The sequence below is a fragment of the Papio anubis genome, chromosome 2, assembly GCF_008728515.1.
Source record: "Papio anubis isolate 15944 chromosome 2, Panubis1.0, whole genome shotgun sequence".
NCBI classification, from domain to species: Eukaryota; Metazoa; Chordata; class Mammalia; order Primates; family Cercopithecidae; genus Papio; species Papio anubis.
This window is the reverse complement of record NC_044977.1, coordinates 188001276-188020701: the sequence shown is the minus strand read 5'-3', so window position 1 is coordinate 188020701 and position 19426 is coordinate 188001276. Positions and strand designations below refer to the sequence as shown.

General features: G+C 37.9%; 1 long non-coding RNA gene across 2 annotated transcripts in view; it reads left to right on the top strand.

Moving 5' to 3' along the window:
* LOC103882485 overlaps positions 1–19426 on the top strand; it is an 89241-nt gene that overhangs the window by 23329 nt on the left and 46486 nt on the right. Inside the window, exons 1-3 of one of the 2 annotated variants that reach the window (XR_644333.4) lie at positions 68–156; positions 15986–16139; positions 16272–16408. This is a non-coding gene — a long non-coding RNA (uncharacterized LOC103882485). Of the gene's footprint in view, positions 1–67; positions 157–15985; positions 16140–16271; positions 16409–19426 lie in introns of those variants that run through there. The other variant, XR_004182360.1, reaches the window with a different exon arrangement.

Below are 19426 nucleotides of genomic sequence, written 5' to 3'. Positions count from 1 at the left end.
GAGAGGGATGGCTCACTGGAGCAGAGCCAAGAGGAGTGAGAGGCCAACAGGCACCTTTCTGCTGTGAAGAGCCAGGCTACAGCTGGGCCCATCAAACAATTCCATGGGGTACCTACAGTGTAATAAGAAAAAGCAGGAAAGAATTGACCAGGCAAGGTATTTTGGAAACTGAAACACATTTTTCAAGGTGGCACAAACAGCGGAGCCTCTGAAAGAATAACATGGCATGTCAAGCATTCTGATCACTTAACTTTATTATTGGCTTTTGAAAAGGGAACAAACTACTAAGCATGCAAGCTGAAAATTAAAATAATAGAGATGATGAAATAATATTTGTTAATCATGCTTAGCACACTACAGAGTCTTGCAAACACTGCATTCTCAAGCTGTACAATTTAGCCATTAAAAAAATAGGAAGGAGGTTTTCATCTGTTCTTTAACTTTAAATGTTAAAAACACAGTCTTATGTCTCACCACAGCCCTTTGAGGCTGACAGGGTAGGGATTATTAGCCCTTTTATGCAGAAAATGGACCTAGGATCAAGAATGATTGTAAAACTGTAATTGTTCTCTGACCATGAGTTCATTATTTGCTCTTTCTCCCTTGCCACCCGGTCTTGTGGTTCATCTTCTAAATAAAATTGAATGTGGAAGGGAAGAATCATTTTTCAGCTGCAGCATTTTCTGAAGGACCATCACTAGACCTGGACTAAAGCTGAGTTTTTGATGGGGACAGGTCCCCATGTTTTCTGTCTTTCATGCTGATGTAACGTGTCAGTTTAGCCCAAGTCCTTCTATTTTCCAGTGTAATCTCTGAATTTCTATATGATCTTGGGCTTTAGGTTCCATTTCCAGGAAATGAGAGATTTAGGAAATTTTTCTTCCCTATGTCTTGCCTCCCCCTCCCCCATAGTCCTGACACTGTAGGTTCTGCAGAAGCACTTTAGCAGCCTCATTGTTGAGAGCCGGAGCTGGGGAAGGAGCAGGAGCAGTGCTGGTTTCGGACCACATGTCACTGCAGCTAGTGCACCCTATTTTTATCTGGTTGATAGGAAGTGCTTTTCAGTAAAATTTAGTTTAAAGAAAGGGCACTCTCCTTTGAAACTTAAAAGGTTTGGAAAGCACTAACCCGATGATTTCCAAATTCCTGCCAGCTTTGATATCATATGATTGCATGTCTCCGATCAATATTTTTAGGTTTAGGTTGGAGTGTGCTAACTTTCAAAATACAAGGATCTTGCTGGATACTCTGATAAAAGGCTATACATTTGAGATCAAAACATTCTAACTTTTATAACAAGGAGATGTCCCAGCATGTGGCAGCTGAAGGGCATTCAATTTGATTCCTTATTTTTCTTTCATTGGCCAAGTCAGTGGCTGATGAAGTAGACAATGAAGAATTGCTTTCCTCATTCTTTGCATCTGCTGCAGTGAACCTGCGCTCTCTTCCCTCTAAGACTTAGTTTCTCATCTATAAAGTAGGTTAATAATACCTGTGTATAATATCATTGCAAATAGCAAGTGGAATAAAATATTTAATGTGCTTAGCACAATCCCCTGGCAAATTTTGGTGCTCAAAGATTGTTAGCTCTCTCCCCATTCATTCCTCTGACCTAATCCATCCTAAGGTCTTTAACAACATGTTAATTAGTCTAGTCCATCTTTTTTTTTCCCCTTTTTTGAGATAATACACCATTTTTATCAGCAAGGAATATTCACTCTTAAAGATGTAGTCAGGTATTAAAAACTTACTCAGTTATAGAGACCAGGCAAGTAATGTGAATTGAAAAAAAAAAAAAATTTTCCTAATGCAAAGTGACAAGGATTGGTTTGGACTGTGGCTAACTGCTTGTTTTTTCCTGCCTGAGCTTTGCCATTGGGCCCAGTGGGTTAAGAGAGGCTGGATATCTGCTTTCTCCTCAGAAATTAGCCACTTAAAAATGTTGGTTCATTTTCTTCAAACCAAAACACTTTTATGTAGTGACTTTGGCAAGCCTAAGGAGTGTTTGTTGTACTAATTTGGAATGTGGGGAGGTGGATGAGAAGATTCTGAATTTATTTTATATGTTTCAAATTCACACTTCCATACAATTGTCTTTGAGGTCCTTGGGTAACTGGATCAATAGAAGAACCAAGGACTGACCCTGAACTTTTCTTTGTATCCACTTTTGTCTTCCATTTCCTAAGTGACAGCTAATTTAAACTGAGATTATTTCAAGGTCTGAATTCAGGGGTGAAGTAGATAGAAATAGAAAAGAAGACGTGGTATGGACTTTTAATGGGCAGTTTTCAATAACTTATGCAGTCCACAAGTGAACAAGTTGTCCAAACAATCCACTTCCAGAGAGCCCTAAAGGAGCTGCTAGTTGGACATATTAAAGTTTGAGGTCTAGAGAGTTCAGAACGGAAACAGAGGTTAGGATAATTTCAGTTCTTCAACTAATGGGCTGTGCAGTGATATACCTCTGCCATCCAGATGGCCTGTGAAGAAACTGCTCCAGGGCAAATGTCCTCAAAACTTAAAGTGCATTTGAATCACTTAGAAGACGTGTTTTTCTTTGTGACCTTTACGTTTATTTCTCCTGATTATAAAATTAGCGGTTGTAAATCTTTTTTTGAAAGAACTAAAAAACACAAAGGAACAGAGAAATACCTCTTCTATTTGCAGCTACTCATAGTTATTATTTTGTCACATTGTCTTTCGACGGTTTTTTTTTTTTTTGACATTGACTATTTAACTGACTGATTAAACAAACACAGAAGCAAGGTTTTTGGGTTTATATAAGCATACATTTTGTATTCATAAAATTTCTGGCAAATATAAGCAAATCACAATTTATTCCATTAATTAATTGTTGACTATTTTACTATAATTCTCACTTTCTCTTCATTCTTTTACCCCTTGAGAGCAGTGTTCTTAAACTCTGATATTAGAATCTTTAGAGTAGTTTTTGGAAAATACTGATGCCCAAATACCTAACGATAGAATCTAAAAAAAGGATGGGCACTTAAAAATTGTTTTTATTTTAAATATTAATAATTTTATACTTATAGAAAAGTCACAAAAATAGCACAGAGAGTTCCCATTACCCTTCATCCTGTTTCGAATAATGTTAACATTTTATTAATTACAGTACAATGATCAATCAAAACTAAGAAGTTAACACTGGTTCAATACTATTAATTAAGTTACAGACTTTATTTGAACTTTATTTCAACACCAGCTTTTCCACTGTGTCTCTTTGTGTTCCAAAATAGAATCCAATATTCCATATAGTATTTAGTAGTTATGTCTTACCTAACCTCAGCCATCTTCAATCTGTGATACTTCCTCAGTCTTTCCTTGTCTTTCATGATCTTAACACTTCTGAAGAGTTCTGGTACAATATTTTGGAGAATGTCCCCAATTTGGGATTATCTGATGTTTTCTCAGGATTAAGTTAATTGGAGAAAAATATCGCAGATGTTTGGTGTGCCCTTCTTAGTGCATCAGTATATTTTATTACTGGTTATATTGACATTGACAACTTAGTTAAGATAGTGTCAGCCAGATTTCTGCACTGTAAATTGCTATTCCTTCTTTTTATAAATAATAAATATTTAGGGGGTGATATATCAAATATACACGTATTGTCTTACTTAAACTTTAACCGACACTTTTAGTATTCCAAGGAACTTGCCTGCAACAGTTGTAACTGTGAGGTTTAAATAGTGATTTAAACATTTTTTTCTTTTTCATTCTATGTTAATGGGAATTCTATAAGGAAGAGATGCAATCCTTTTTCTCCTTTTGTGTTTATTTAATCATTTGTTTGTATCAATGTGGAATCATGGATACATATTTTACTCTTTGAGTTATAATTCAATATTGTAGTTACTTACTGTGTTTCTCAAATTATTCCTCATTTGACCTTTGTGAACTCTTCTGGGTTAGCTCCTGCATAGATTCTACATGCCTCGATTCTGTATTTATTTAGTTCATTAATTTATTTTTTCTGGCACCACAAGATGCCTCAAACTCAACTTATATTTTCACTTCTCTCCAGCCCTCATATCAAGCTCTTGTCCAAGAAGTTTGTTTGTTGTTTAATTGGAAAATGATATTAAGAAGCTAAAATATGTGTTAGGCGTTATCACTGTTAATAGGATATCACTGCTTCTAGGACTCCTCAAATGTCAGAGCTAGTGAATAAATGCATTAAATGCATGTATATTAACCCATGTATACACACATGTATATTTATGTCTATACATATCAACATATATATATATATATAGCTTAAAAACCAAAAAGCAAAACATGAGTGTATTAGTTCATTCTTACACTGGTAATAAAGACATTCTCAAGGCTGGGTAGTTTATAAAGGAAAGAGGTTTAATTTACTCACAGTTCAGCGTGGCTAGGGAGAACTCAGGAAACTTACAATCATGGTGAAAGAGGAAGTCAACGCATTTTTGTTCACATGGTGGTAGCAAGGAGAAGCGCAGAGTGAAGTCCGGGAAAGCCACTTATAAAACCATCAGATCTTGTGAGAACTCTCTATTAGGAGAACTGCATGGAGGTAACTGCGCCTATGATTCAATTTTCTCCTGCTGGGTCCCTCCCACAACACATGGGGATTATGAGCACTATAGTTCAAGATGAGATTTGGGTGAGGACATAGCCAAACCTTATCAATGAGTTTATACAGATACCTCCAATTCAAATCCAACCACACAGGGCTCCTCCTAGCATTCTCCCTTTTTCCTTCCCCTCTTTTTTCCTCTTTATTTTGAATTCTTTCTTTAATGGTGAGAAAACTGGCTCTCATCATATATCATATATTTACTTATCAGTTCACTCTTTGGGTAAATAAAAAGCAGTTTCAGAATTGCTAATTCGTAACCCTTTCAGAAACTAACTTACTCAACTAGAGTACAATATTTATATACAGTTCCTTTTGTCTTTAGCCTTCCAGTATCCATTTTAAACACTGCTGTCCAAAGTTACTTAGATTAGATCCTTTCTTCACTACCTCTTCAATGTGGTTGTGTCCTTTATTTATAGTGCAGTGAGAATGGTCACAATAGGCATTCTGTTTTCAGTTTCTTGATTTCCTCCCAATACTTGTTTATTTTTTAAAATTTAAACTTTCATGCTGTAGAAGTGTCTGTGATGCAGAGTCTTACCGTCTTTCAAAAATGCATGCAATTGTGTACCCACTATCACAGTATCAAACAGAAAGTTTGAACATCTCAATTACTCCCTTTGCTTCTCTTACACATCTAACCCATCCCTACTACCCCCTGACAATGCCAATCTTTTTACTGTTCCTATAATGTTGACTTCCCCAGAATGCCATACAAATGGAAAAATGTAATATATAGACTTTTGGATTTGGCTCTTTCATTTAGCAAAATGCCTTTAAGATTCAGACATGTTGGGCTGGGCACGGTGGCTCAAGCCTGTAATCCCAGCACTTTGGGAGGCCGAGATGGGCGGATCACGAGGTCAGGAGATCGAGACTATCCTGGCTAACCCAGTGAAACCCTGTCACTACTAAAAAATACAAAAAAACTAGACGGGTGAGGTGGCGGGCGCCTGTAGTCCCAGCTACTCGGGAGGCTGAGGCAGGAGAATGGCATAAACCCGGGAGGTGGAGCTTGCAGTGAGCTGAGATCCGGCCACTGCACTCTAGCCTGGGTGACAGAGCAAGACTCCGTCTCAAAAAAAAAAAAAGATTCAGACATGTTATTGTATGAATCAAAAGATTGTTCCATCTTTACTGCCAAATACTATTCCATTGTATGGATATACCCCAGTTTGCCTAGTTACTTGTTGAAAGGCATTTGAGTTCTTTTCAGATTTTGGAGTTTCGAACAAAGTTGTTATAGACATTTATGCATAGATTTCTGAGTATTTGGGTTTTCATTTCACTTGAGTAAATACTTAGGAGTGGGATTGCTGGGTTATGCAGTATGTGTATTTTTAACTGCCATTTTCCCAAAGTGACTGCACTATTTTGTACTCCCACCAACAATGTGTGAGAGTGGTATCTCTACATTCTTCCCAGCACACAACATTGTCGTTTTTAAGACATTACATTTTTGATGGTAAAATAGGTCTGGGTAGGAACATTTTGTTGTGATTTTGATTTACATTTTTCTAATGACTAGTGAGTTTGAACATCTTGTGTATTTATTTTTATCTACATATCTTCCTTATTTTGTTGAGAACTTTTGCTTTTTTTTCCCTTTTTTAGATGTTGTTAGAATTCTTATATACTTTAGATAAAAATATTTTATCAGATACGCACTTTGTAAATATATTCTTTTAGTCTGTGGCTATAAGTAAACTTATCTTAGTAGTAGTATTTTCAGTGCAAAAGTTTAAAACTTTGGCAGCATACCATTTGTTATTTTCTTCTTTTATACATTTTGTGTTGCCATGGTATCTTTAAAAAATAAATGCCAAACCAAGGTCACACAGTTTTTTTCTTGTTTTTATCTAAAGTTTTATAGTTTTATATTTTACCTTTATACCTATGATGGATGCATTTAAAAATAATTTTTGTAAGAGTTATGAAATTTGTATCAAAGTTTTTTTGCATATGGACATCTGCTTTTAGTTCTAACAAAAATGTTTAAAATACATACACATTTAGGATTATCATGTACTCTTGGAAAGTTGATTCTCTTTTAAAAGATAATGCCCCTGTTTAACCTTGATAATAATACTTACTCTGAAGTATAATTTATCTCATTAATATAGCTACCTCAGCTTTCTTTTGATAAGTATAAGCATGGAACATTTTCTTCATCCCTTTACTTTCAACTTATCTGTTTTTTATATTGTGATTTTTTGTGTATAGTAAATACTTTGATACTGCTTTTTTGTACACTCTAAAAATGATTCTGATTGATTGAAGTGGATCGATCGAGGATGGAGTGATTATCGATCCATCATCTATTGATCCCCGTCTGTCATGATCCATCCCACAACACAACAAAGCGTTGTTGCTGCCAGCGGTTGCTGTTGCTGCTGTCGATATTTCGCCGCGCGCCATGCAAGCGTGGCGGCGGTTAAGCCTTTTCCTTCCCTTTTCTCTCTTTTCTCTTTTCTTTCTTCCTCACTCTGTCACCCAGGCTGGAGGCAGGCACAGCCCTCTGCCTACTTCGTAACTCCTACCTCCCGGTTCAAGCAATTCTCCTGCCTCAGCCTCCTGAGTAGCTGATTACAGGCACACCACTCAAAGTCAGGCTAATTTTTGTATTTTTAGTAGAGACGGGGTTTCACCATGTTGGTCAGCCTGGTCTCAAACTCCTGACCTCATGATCCACTTGCGTCGGCCTCCCAAAGTGCTGGGATTACAGGTATGAGCCAACGCGCTTGGCCCTCTCTTTCAATATATATATTTAAATACAGATTACATATATATTTAAAATTAATTGGAGACTTTCTTCAAATAACATAATATTCCATATGTTTTGTTAAGTAAACATTCTCATTGTTTCTCTCTTATCCTTTGTACTATTGTTTTTATGTCTTTTACTTTTACGTAAGCTATAAATACAAAACAGATTGCTATAATTTTTGCTCTCAAGCCAGTTATATTTTAAAGTAATTTAAAAGGAGAAAAAAGTATATTACCTTAATTTATTTTATATCTAGTTCTCCTTTCTCTTTGTGACACCAACTTTTTGTCTGGTGTCATATTCTTTCTGTCTGAATAAATTTCTTTTTCATATCTTGTAGATTATGTTTACAGGCAGGAAATTCCCAGAGTTTTTGTTTTTCCAAGGCAAGTATTTCTTCTTCATTCTTGTAAAATAATTTTGTCTGGTATAGAATTGTGGTTTAATACATTATTTTTTCTTTAACATTTTAAAGATATCTATTATTTTCCAGTTTGCATGATTTCTGAAAAAGAAGTCTACTATCATTTTAATCTTTGTTCCTCACGTGTAATGTGTTTTTCTTAGTCTGCCTTCAAAATTTATGTATTCTGTTTTTTAGTCGTTCAAATCTAACGTGCCAGGGTGTGTGTGTGTGTGTGTGTGGGTGGGTGGGTGTTTGTATGTGTGTGGTGGTGTTCCTATTCCATTGGCTATGCCTCACAATGGATCCGTCTCTAGCAAGTTACTTGTTACTTCATGTATGCAAACCTGGAGGGGAGTGGAGGGCATTTTCTGTAATGAGTGCAACTCCTTAGGCACTCTGGGACATAGTTGCGTCATCTTCTCAGTGTTTCTGCCCCTCACCCTGCATAGTTCTGCATATAGCATGTATTTACTCCTTATTACAAACACACATGTTAATTATAATGCTTGTGAATAATGTCTTCTTAGCAGAAATCTCCATTTTATTTAGTATTGGTCAGACACAAGACTCTGCAATTGTATCTGTAAAAGTGCCAGACACATAGTAGCTGTTCAGCAAACAACTTCTTGCCTCTGCTTAGTATGTTGGTATCTTAGGGAATGTTGTCAGGACAGAATGAGTACCTGGCCAAAGAACAGACTTTCTTTTGTGCTAGCATTATTTTGAACCTAGACAGACTGTCCTTTTGCTTTGTTAATCTGGCAATTACTTCCTTACAGAATCAGCAATTGACAAGGTCACTCTGACCTTCCTCCAGCCAAACTATTATGTTAGAATGCCTACTGTGCTCTAGCACATTGGCTCATGTGGTTTCCGGGGTTTGTGAGAATCCTGCCACATTTATAAGATTATTCATGGTCTCTTTGCATTCAGGTACAAATAAACACATAACTAGCACAAGTCACGTGTATATTCTATAAACATTTGCTCCAAAAAATAAGACTTTTTTTCTTCTGAATTGATGGCTTTTACAAAAGGCAGTGGATTTCAAAAAAAGCTAATTTTTAAAAATTAAAAATTAACATTTCTAATAATGAAATCTCCAATGTCCATTTTTATTTTCTACGGCATTCTGTTAAAATATAGAACATTTAGAAAATGATTTTAGTGACCCATATATTTTAAGATTTTTTTTTTCTCTGTTGTTTAATTGATCAGGTTGTTTTCCCTAGACTGATTAACACTGAAGATTAATAGACAGGGATGTAATTACCTAATTAGAAACAGAGGCTTCCCATGTAGCCAGCTAATCCTCATTTAACTTTTTCAGAATGATTTATCCCAGTTATTATATCGAGCAGTGGATCTGTTCAGTTGAGACCTAGACAGACTTGAAGGACATGAAAAAAAAAAAAAGAGAGAGATGGAAGGAAGATGAATCATACACATTCTTATATTAATTTTTAAGGATACATCATATAAGGAAATGTTCTTTTGAAAATTTATGGCTATTTTAAAATATTGGGGCACAATGTGTGGCAATATGAGCCCTGTGATTAAAGTAATCAAATGATGTCTATGCCTCCATCGCCAGTAAAGTGCTCCTTTACCCTTTGGTGTGGTTGCTTCAAGGTCTTTCTTGAGCAAGACCTACTTCTTTACGTCAGATTTGTGTTTGACTTCTCTGTTTTTTAACTTTGTTTTCAAATTGTGTTTCTTATATTTTACCAAGGTAGGCTTTTTTTTTTTTAATGTGCTTTGATTATCCCCCCGCAAAATCTTAAGTACATCCATCTAGTAACTATCACTTCTATATAACCATTCTCTTCATCTCTATTGGTTGCTGCCTTGCAGCCTAGTAATATTCACATATTTTCCCTCTTCCTCTCACAGTACCCCACCCACCCTGCCTTGTTACATTCCACCTATCAATAACTTCTTGAGGGACTTTTTCCTTAGTTCAGCTAAGAGCCAGGACCTTATCACAGGGCCACAAAAAATTAGGCTTGTAGACCATTTGAAAGGCGAGAATAATGGGATTTATTGGGAAAAAAAGGATAAAAGGGAAACAGTGACTCTCCACAAAGCCAGAGTCCCTGGTGGTGCGCTTCTCGCCCAGCAGTTTAAAATCCCAGGTTCTAAGCTGGGCGCGGTGGCTCAAGCCTGTAATTCCAGCACTTTGGGAGGCCGAGACGGGCGGATCACGAGGTCGGGAGATGGAGACCATCCTGGCTAACACGGCGAAACCCCGTCTCTACTAAAAATACAATAATTAGCCGGGCGAGGTGGCGGCGCCTGTAGTCCCAGCTACTCGGGAGGCTGAGGCAGGAGAATGGCGTGAACCCGGGAAGCGGAGCTTGCAGTGAGCCGAGATCCGGCCACTGCACTCCAGCCTGGCGACAGAGCGAGACTCCGTCTCAAAAAAACAAAACAAAACAAAACAAAACAAAACAAAACAAAAACCCCAGGTTCTACACAGGAAGAGGAAGGGCCAGGCTCCCCCCGGCTGGAAATGGCTCCACCCTGGGGCGCACTCCTCCCAGTGCACCGGCTGGTTGGAGTTTTGCCAGGATGCCCTTCCCACCTGGCTGTCTCATTGTCATTTGCGTATTTTTTCTATTTACATCAAACTCAGCCTAACTGACTGCATCTACTTCCTCACTCTCTAGTCGTTTTTTTCGTCTCAACATTTCTAAGTATTTACTCGGTTCAAAGAGCCACTAATTCCACCAGATTTGTTATGACAAAAAATGATTCACAGACCCTTTTTCCTTATTTCCTCTTATCCAGAGACAATTACTCTTTGTGTATGTACATTAATATCTCTAAATATATATATATATATATTTTTTTAGTCTGAGTTTTGCTCTGTAGCCCAGAGTGGAGTGCAGTGGTGCCATCTTGGCTCCCTGCAACCTCCACCTCCCTGGTTCAGGCAATTCAAAACAAACAATTCTCAGTAGCTGGAATTACAGGCGCCCACCACCATGCCCGGCTAATTTTTGTATTTTAGTAGAGGCGGGAGTTTCACCATGTTGGTCAGGCTGATCTCGAACTGCTGACCTCAAGTGATCCACCTGCCTTGGCCTCCCAAAGTGTTGGGATTACAGGCATGAGCCACTGCCCGCGGCCCACTATTTTCTTATTTCCCACTACATATATATATGTGTGTGTGTGTATGTGTATATGTGTATATATATGTATGTGTGTGTGTGTGTGTGTGTGTGTATATAATATATATATATAATTTTTTTTTCAGATTTGGCACTATTGACTACTCACTATGATAGATGAGAATTTAGGTTCTCCCCACTCCACATCTCCAAAGATGTGTGCAAACCTCCATCTTATTCTTCCGTAAGAGATTTATTATTATTTTGGTTAGAACAACATTCAGTCTTGGAAATTTTTCTTGAGTGAGTCCACTGCTTTTTCCCTCTGCTTGCTTCATCTTTTTGGATTACTTTTTAAAAAATGTCTTCAACTTTATCCTACGAAAGTTATATTGAGTTTTACTCTTTTCCCTCAAGTTTTAATTTTTATAAGATGTCTTTTTGTTTCATGAATAGTTCTTTTCCATAATATTGAAAGTTGTTTAATGAATGTAATATAGTATCTTATTGCTTTGAAAATATTAGTAATACATTTAAAAAATACCCTTTTGTTTGCATAGTCTCAACTTTCTGCAAGTTGTTTTCTTCTGTTTATTGCTTTGGACTGCCTCTTCGGTGTTAGCGGCTTTCTATGCTTACCTAGTGACCCTGGCTGTCTCTTCATATTTGAGAGTGTTGTGGGCTAAAAGGCTAACTAGAAATTCTGAGTATGTGGATGAGTCTCACTGACGCATCATTTCACTGTAACAAGATTGGGCTAAGTCATTTGTTAGAGAACACGTGAAGTCCAAATATTTAGGCTTTTATTTTATTGGAAGTCAGACTTCATAAGACCCTTCTGATCTTTAGTCTGGAGGGTCAAGGCCTAGCTGCTAATATTTTGTGAGTGGGAAAAGAAGGCTGAGAGATCAGCATTTTATATGCATCAATTTCTTTGGTCTCTCTGTTTGCATAAATGATACCAGCCCTAGACCATCCCTTTTGTCTGTCAGTCCAGAGACCCTCTGCTGTCAACTTGGTTAAGCTGAGAAATATATTTTCTAGACTCTTTTCCTGTATTCTTCTATGTTACAGTGGTAAAAAAAAACAAAAAACAAAAAACAAAAAACAAAAAAACAAACAAAAAAAACTTTAATAAGATTCAGAAGAAAGAAATGGAGCATCACTCAATACACTGTGAAGCTCTTTTCATGGTCAAATAGGTCAGACACACATTAAGGGTTTGTCAGGTTCCCACTTGTCCTCCCTCTCCTGAACTTCACATTCAGTGTTTGCTTGCAAAGTGTTTGCCATGCTGACAACAGGGACCTCAGGCCCACAGTTAGATGCTTTGCTGAAGATCTGTAGGCATAAGAGCTACCTAAAAGCTATTGCATCTCCTAGACCTGTCCATGAGCTTCCTCTCTGCAGTCCCAATTCACTGTTGGACACGTGCGGCTTCTTGGATGGAGTGGGTGGTTATTTCTCTGATACTCCACGTCTTCTACAATTGTGTAAATCCTAGTTGCCATGACACACACCTAGTTACATAACACTCATAGTCACCCTGCTTCTCTGTCTGAACCTTGATCGATTCTCCGCTTTGATCTCTTCAGAGGATAAACCTGCCATTATCTGCTCAGAGGTGTGCTAAAATAGAAGAGGTCCTTGCAAGAAATTTTAGAAAGAGTTGGTTTCCTAGGTGGAACTCATGTGGTTAGAAAGGAGATCACTTCTCAGCCAGGCGCAGTGGCTCACGCCTGTAATCCCAGCACTTTGGGAGGCCGAGCTGGGCGGATCACGAGGTCAGAAGATCGAGACCATCCTGGCTAACATGGTGAAACCCCGTCTCTACTAAAAAATACAAAAAATTAACCAGGCGTGGTGGCAGCGCCTGTGGTCCCAGCTACTCTGGAGGCTGAGGCAGGAGAATGGCGTGAACCCGGGAGGTGGAGCTTGCAGTGAGCCTAGATCGCACCACTGCACTCCGGTCTGGGTGAGAGTGTGAGATTCGTCTGGGGAAAAAAAAAAAGGCGATCGCTTCTCTAAACACACACACACACACACACACACATACCCACACACACCCCGCTCCACTTCACCGACCACTCCCAGAGTTATCTAGTGCTATCGGTTCCTCAAGTCGGTTCCTGGCTCTTCCTATTGCAGTCTTAGGGTTTGGCTTTCTCCGTGCTGCTACATCAGTTATCTTTATTATATCTGTGTTCTAGCATTCAAAATTTTTAGTTTATTGATTTCCCTGCTGCTATTCCCCCCATATTTGTAGATTTATGCCTTAAATATTACTTGATATTTCAGTGGGATTTCGGTTTTAGTGGGATTTCACCAGGAAGTAAACTCAGAAACATATAGTTAATTCACTGTATTTCCAAAATCACCCCATTTTCTTTCAAAATTTATGGCCTGGCTACTGGCTCTCAACCCTACTACTGTTCCTTTTTTATGAATAACCTAATTCTCACATCGAAGGGCCTACTTTTTGAGTCCTTGTTGTCCTTATTTTTTCTTCAGTATTTGACAACACTGACCTTCCTGCTCCTGTATTTCCTCTCCTCCCTCCTTCCTTCCCTCCCTTCGTCTGTCCCTCCCTCTCTCCTTTTCTTCCTTGTATACTGTCTGTACTCTCACTAACATTTCTGGAGTATTCATTTTGTGTCAGCTATTCTGTTAGGCATCACCTTTTCTCTTCAGAGGATGCCAGAAACTTAAACCAAAAGACTGGAGAGCAGAAAAACCCTTTACATTATATTGTGTCTTCCTTGATAACATGTGAATAATTCCTCCCACTCAGCGAGGAAATTACAGGTTGTAAATTAACTCATGCTACCAGGATTTAAAACAGACAGCACATCAGTCTGCAGGACTGCCTCCTTCTAAGGCGGCCTGGCTGTCCATTGTTGTAGGGTTTACACTCCTCTGCAGAACATCTGGTTAATAGCATGTAGGCTTTGGCTCTTCGGCTCTGCTAAACTAAACACTGAACAGGGAATCCAGTGAAGACATGGGGAAAAGGCCTTTTCCAATACACTGGAGACAAGTGTTCAGTCTGAGGGAGGAGATGGCCTTTTGTTTTTGTTAGACATCCTGAAGTGGAAGTCAAATAGAGCAACCCAGTGAGTAACTACCGCCTATGGTCACTGTGGAACTCTTAAGGAGAAAGAACGTGGTTTTCTGCAAATAAAAATCCTGGTATGTTTTTAAAACTTCATGTTACCTTTTTATAGGGCAAATACAGAGTATTACCTTCAGATTCATTTTAATTAAAAAAAAAACTTAGCTAGAGAAATAAGGAGTATTTCTCAAAAGGGCTTAGAGAAAATGAAAAAGAATTAATTATTGGTGCTTTAAAAGAAAAGAAAGACTGAGAAAATTCAAACAGCAGTAGTAGCCACCATTTTAATTGCAAATATCTATGCAGCAGGCTACTCAAAGTTCTCTATGTGGTAGGAGAGTGAGACTAATTAGTAAGAGGCTAATCTCCTGTTTCATCTTCACTAATTAATATTTCACTTTTGATCCTCCTTGCTCTGATTTGGGTAATATCCACATAAAGAACCTGAACTTTCCAGAAATAAATAAAGAAAAACAAATAGAAACATGATAACCTCTAATAGTATGGGAAGACAATACTGCTAGGAGAAGATAGAACAATTCATCATTTCTTCTCTGGATGTTTCAGAACTAGAGTTGAATGTAGTCATTCCTCATTATTTCTGGATTCCATATTTGCAAAATTGTCTACTTGCTAATATTTATTTGTAACCCCCAAATCAATATTTGTGCCACTTTCCTAGTCATTTATGGACATGTACAGAACAGCAAAAAAGTCGAATCATCCCAGATACAGGTACCTAGCTGGGAGTGAACAAGAGGATACTCTACCTTCTTGTTTCAGCTCTCACACTGTAAACAAGTGTACTTTCTGTGGTCTATTCAGTACCACACATTTCTCACTTTTGTTCTTTTTGTTCATGTTTTCACTGGCTCCTGAGTGTAGCACTGAAGTATTGTCTAGTGTTCTTAAGGGCGAGAGGGACGTGATGTGCTCTAAGAAGAACAAACGTGTTAGATAAGCTTAATTCAAGCATGAGTTATACTGCGGTTAACCATGAGGTCAACATTACTGAATCAACAATATATACTAAATAGGGTGTCTTCAAACAGAAACAAATAGAAAACAAGGTTATGTGTTTATTAACAAAAATGTTGTGACCAGAAGCTAACAAAAACTTAATTATATATTTTCCCTAGGAGCAATGGTTTAATATTTACTAATTCAGTGTTTGCTGCAACTTTATAGAGCAGAACTACTGTGAATAATGAGAACTGACTACATATGTACAAACAGAGGGAGGTCAAAAACTAATTTGAAGCTTATAATATCTGTACTACATCAAGTACCTTTACCTGTTGTGTATGTGTTTACATTTTGTTCTAAAATTTCTGAGTTCCTTCTTGGGTTCATTCAACATTTATAACCCCCACCCTCTTCCTCAGCCTTCAAATAAAAGTACTTTTACCTGAAAGCTATAAAATAATGCGAGATCCTAATGGGAAAATATTACTGCATTGTCACCTGAAAGCTTATGCATTTTTAGGACTACATAAAAGAGTAAACAGAACAGGTTTATTCTTACCTTTATTTTTCTGCTTTTTCTTGCCCACTATTGAACTATGAAACACATGATTTAATCTTTCAAGAAGCTACAGTAAAATGAAAGACATTTTTAAATTCTCTATATCAACAGAAAAAAAATCAGAAAATACTCCTTAAAATAGATGACAATTTAGTTTCAGGATAAATAGGAATTAAGCAAATAAAAAAGAAAAAGAAAAGGAGGGGAATTCTAAGAAAAAAGAAAGCTACATTTGGGTTGAAGGTAGTTGGCATGACCCTGATACAGGTGCAAGAGAGGGCATGACAGAGGGCATGGTGGAGATGCAGGCAGAGCTCACTGTATTTAGAGACTTAATGATTAAACGAGAAGCTTGACCTTCCTATAGTAAGCACATAAAGTGGGGCCATTGCATATTCTTATTTACTTCTTTGCTCATGTATTTATTTATTTTAGAATGACCTCTCCAGCCACATTGTGAAAGATGGATGAAGCAAATTGAATTAAAAAAAACAGTGATGTCATGAAGAACACTCAGGAAGCTATTTTAATATTTTTATTGTAAAATGATGAACATCTTTACCAAAGCAGTAGTAATGTAAAGGAAGAGGTGCGTACAAATTACAAGGGTATGTAGGCCTTAGGATTTAAAATGCGAATCACTAATTGAATATGGGAGACAACTAGAATCTAGAATGGCTCACCAATTTTAACTTGTTTACGTTAGTTCTCTCTCTTTTAGATTTTGTAAGTTCCATGAACAAACATTTTTTAAGAAAATATTAGATGCGAAGTACTGAATAGAAACTGGGACTATGACAACGACGTCGACGTGATCCCTGACTTTCAGATGACAGCAGAGGGAGGAACGCTAAGCCAGTAAGTGATGTATACTAAGTTATCACACAAGTGAAGTGAGGGTCTTCATCTGTCAGGGGTATAATTTAGATGATTGCCATGGTATGTTGTAAATGTAACGCTGTAGAATTCCAGAACTCCTTGCCTAGTTATTGCCAGATCCCAATTTGGTGGTTACTGTGGCCTTGAAAATGTGTTAAGCTATAAAACAATGCGAGATCCTAATGGGAAAATATTACTGAACCATCACCTGAAAGCGTACCCATTTTTAGGACTACAGAATGTGTGAAAGAACTTCTTGTTTTCAAATTGAGGTAGATAGAGCTCAGTTCCTACATTATGAGTTATCCTACATCAGCTCAGATGGGAAGCTCAAAGTTGTTTTAGGTCAAGTTTCATGGAAACAGAATCTAAACTGAGATTTCTATACAGGAGGCTCATAGGAGGGTGTATTCACGAACAACAACTCTAAGGCAGTGGGACAAGCAGGACTGATTGGTCACAGGGAAAATTTAAGTCGCAATGTAATTAAAATGGAGGTCTCTTCCCACTCTCAGTGTGTGGCTGTAATCTCTGGAGTGAGGGTGGCTCTTTAGTCTCAAATTTGTTTTATGGCATCCCGAGTTATTCAAAGCCCTTAAACAGGGCTTGTAAATTTAATTGAGGCAGCACCCTTAGTTAGGTGGGGACTGTCTGGAAGGGGACACACCTGGGAGCCACCAGCAATCAACTCTCTCAACAGCTGTAGTATTGTATGCCTGGATTCTGAAGAAAATGTCTGGATAGTACAACAAATAATCTACTACAAAAGGCAAAGCCAGTTCGGCCTAATAACAAAATATCCAGTAGCACCCTCATTTCAATTTACCTTTCCTTGAATCCGGGACATAAATTCACCCTATGTCCACTGTACCTTTTGTAATTATTTCTTTCTTCTAGGTGTGGAGATATGTCTGTTCACTTATTAATTTGTCCTCAATCAAATGTCTCTTCTTTTCTATGCTCCTTTGCCTCTTTCCTAGCAACATTTTGTTTCTCTCCATTTTTTGCCCAAAGCCGAATTCTCTCTTATTAGCAGGAACACATCTTTAATCCATCTCTCTTTTAAAAGGCTGACAATGACTTTACCTAAAAGCTAATGTTTCATTCAATTATTAAAATATAGAGGTGCTCCCCTGGATGCCCCTGAAGTTATACACAGCCTTCCCTGAAGTTCAGTAACTCCAGAGCAGTAGGAACTACATCTTGCTCAATTTTTGTCTATTATATCTCTATTGTCTAGTAGAGTAACGGGCACAAAGTTAATTGGGATAAAGATCAATTAACTGTTTCCCTCTCATCTTTTGATAATGGAAATCAAGCATTTTAGGTGAGTATGTGAGCACTCTGCTGCCGGTATTTTTACTGTTGTTGCATAATTGCACCATGTGTGCCCACGTGACTAAATCTGTATCAGTACTAGGTGAGTGTAAGTAACTATCTGTACAACCTCATGGGCATTCTAGACTCCTTATTTTATTCTCGCTGCTAGCTGGTAATGGTAAAGACTTAGAGTATAGTAAAAACCCTCTGAACCAGTCCTGTATTGCTCACTTCTAAACTATAATATTAGAGACAAAAGTGTTTTTCTTCTTCTTCTTCTTCTTATTTTTTAAAACACTGTATTTTTTTTTTTTTCGGGGGCGGCGGAACATTTTTCTTGGATCTCAAATTTTTAACCATTTCCTTAAAATAAAACATGATTGGCTGGGCGTGGTGGCTCACGCCTGTAATCCCAGCACTTTGGGAGGTCGAGGCGGGTGGATCATGAGGTCAGAAGATTGACACCATCCAGGCTAACACGATGAAATCCCATCTCTACTAAAAATACAAAAAATCAGCTGGGCGTGGTAGTGGACGCCTGTAGTCCCAGGTACTCGGGAGGCTGAGGCAGGAGAATGGTATAAACCCAGGAGGCCGAGGTTGCAGGGAGCTGAGATCGCGCCACTGCACTCCAGCCTGGGCAACAGAATGAGACTTCATCTCAAAGAAAAACAAAAAAACAAACAAACAAACAAAAAATGACAACAACAACTCCTGGAAGTAGGATGCGATTATGCAAACAGTGATTATGTGTAACATGGATAAAGTTGCAGATGGAAAATTCACAAATATTGTGAGTCAGGAAACTGGAGAAAGTAATTATGCTATGGCAAAATGTTTGGTAAAACTGTTGTTGGCATAGCATGGAAGGCAGATCATGTCCTCCTGAGATTGTAGCTCTGAGGAAATTAGTTGACAAAATTAGTTGACAAAATTCAGAATGATTCCGTACACTGGCTGCTCCTCATATGTTTAGCAAGTGGCTACAGAAAGGAAACTGACAAACCTGTCTAGGTTTGACGTGGTTACGGATTTCAGAAGAGTGCTGGTGAAGAAGGCTTATTTGTGTCTAGGAAGTTAAAGTGATGGAATATCTAGACATTTTGAACCTTTCAAAGTTAAAAAGTCTAATGATGTCTGTGTTTCAAACAGCAAAAGATAAGATTATTGCTTAAAGTTACCCAGATGTAAAGGTCAGATCAAGGACATCCATTGTCTTTCTATTATTTTAATTGGCTTCATGAGGAGAAATATTGCAGTTTTAATGATTTTTACCTGTTGAGATGTTTAGATGTGCCCCCTTTTACTTGTACTGACTGGAAGCAAAGAGATTAGATGTCTACTAAATCTCTGTGGGAATTGTATTGACCACGAAACCAAAAGCCTCCTCTACAAAAAAGTGTGTGATATCCCTGAACAATACTTGAGTCTTCAAACCTTCACTGGCAGAAAGTGGGCTATGAAGACTGCCCAATCCCAAAGAGGGAACATTCTCCAACTCATCTTACATCAGATTTGTTCATACATGATAAAGAAGGATATCACGAGGGGACAGAGCAGAGGACATGGTGAACAATGAATAAAAGAGCTATGGCCAGAAAGCAGAAACCACGAGGAGCAGGATAGGTGGACCAAGGAACCTACCTCAGAGCCAAGGTAGGAAGTCATTGTGATTTC